Here is a 2,101-nt window from a genome sequence, read left to right on the forward strand (position 1 = left end):
TATTGTCCATGTAGCTCTTTATCTGACTTTATTCAGAAATTGTGTGAACGTCCAGCAGGTGGAGACCTTTCACATGTGAATAAGGAAAAGGTAATGTTGGTGTAACAAAGCAATCACCCATGAGATCTCAGGAGCTGGAAATGTTTCCTTCTATTATTTCCTCTTAAAATAAGTAAAAAGGGCCCAAAGAGGGTAACCAAACTGCACAAAGTTTCTCCATAAGGTACATGCTTCGTGCCCATTTCTGAATGGGCAGAAATGAGGCCTTAGCCTAATGTTTGTTCATACTTTCTTGCTGAAAACTCTTGTACCCTGTGAGGCCTTCCTGCAGATGTTTTCCATAGCCACAAGATTGTTAGCTACTTAACTTCTTCGACCTCTCAGAAGAAAGAGTCTGGAAAAAGTGAATCCTGTAGCTGCCTCGGTTTTGCCATAACCTTCCATTCCCTGTACCCGTGCAGCTTCATCTTAAATGGACAAATGACTCCTCTCTCTTGTAGAGATCGTTTGGGGTGAACTGTAACTCTGGAACATCTCTGCTCATTGAGCCCAGAGGCCCCTGAGGCGCTAGTGACCTGTCACAGAATCTATCCACTTACATGCCATGGAGCCTCTAGCCTCCATGTCTCCATGCCTCTTGTGAGGCCGCCTCAGAAGCTGCTGGCTCGCGTAGCTTTCCAGGGGCGATCTCCTAGATCTGCAGCCCTCGGGGGTTAGGAACTAAAGACCCAGTGGTGGTGGTGGAGATGGAAGAAGACTTGGGCCAACCCAGGGTCTCCAGAGTCCGAAGACTGAGGAGACGGCGATAGGCATGAGCCGTGAGGAAAGGCTAGTTGCCGGGAAGGTGAGGGAGGTTTTCCTGTCCCGTCGCCAGGAAGAGGAAGCACACTAACTGCTAGTAGGCCTGGGGGTCTCTCTCCCACAGTCAGCAGTTTCAGCAGCCTGAGCAACAGTGGTGAGGTCAGCACGACCGCAGAGGCCAAACCCTGCCGGGGGGGAGGGGGTGCCTGGGGTGGGCCCAGTGTGGGCAGGGAAGCCCCGACAGTTATGTAGCTGGGCCTACTCAGGGTTCCTGTAGACCAGAACACAGGAGGTGTTAGGCTGCTGTGAAGGGCGGGCCGAGAGGCTGAGCCTTGGGCTCTCCAGTTTCATCTCGCATCCCTCACGTTAAGCATGCCTTGGCCTTCCACAGCTGCCTTAGGGGTTACGGGTCTCTGCACGGTCGCTGCTCCTTCCTCCCCAGCACCCCGGGCAGGCCTGTGCTACCTGTGTGTTCCCTCAGCCTTGCACAGACCACCTGCAGAGCACTTGCCACATGCCTTGGGCTTTGTCTCTCCCCCAGGACGGTCTCTGAAGTAAAGTGTTTCCAAGAGCCTGAAGTGTTCCCTTCGGTGTGGAGTATTCCACAGCGGAATGCTAGACCTGGAGGGTGCTGAGGGCTCACCGGATTTCTAAAGGACAACGAGATCTGTGACCAGAGAACATTGGAAAGTAGCCTGTCCACTTTGTTGAGAGGAGCAGGTCAAGAGTCCACACTGAGGACTTGCTCCCAGCCGTACTGAGGCATCTGATGTTCCCCTCCAACCCCGCTGCGGTTGTTCCTGGAGAAGTGGGCATGACTACAGCTGAATGTGAAGAAACAGACTCCTATAGCCCAGCTTAGGGCTCTTGTGCTCTTGTGGTGGGAGGAAACAGCCTGGGCAAGGGGTTGTCCTGGGTCGCTAGGACCACCCAGCTCTGGATTTGTGTTACGGCAGCTCTCAAGGTTGGGCAGCCACAAAGAGTGATCAGGGGGCTCCCCTCTTTGGCTAAGATGGTAGGAGTACTCGGCTGTCTGCTTGTGCTGCCTCTGCCTCCTGGTGGCATCTCTGGAAACCAGCAGTTTTTCCAAAGGAACCAACGAAGAAGGGAAAAAGATAAGAAAGTGAAACAAGAGTGCAGTAAGTGTTCAGAGATGTGCAGATGAGGCTAAACCAAGAAACGGAGAAACCAGATTCATACAAATAGAATAAGCAAAGATCATTTTATGCCTACCTAAGGGACTAAGTGAATAAAGTGACATCTTTCATTAGAGAACTTTGCCATTAAATCATTCCAAGGA

The sequence above is a fragment of the Mustela nivalis genome, assembly GCF_964662115.1.
Source record: "Mustela nivalis genome assembly, chromosome: 8".
In the NCBI taxonomy this organism is placed as follows: Eukaryota; Metazoa; Chordata; class Mammalia; order Carnivora; family Mustelidae; genus Mustela; species Mustela nivalis.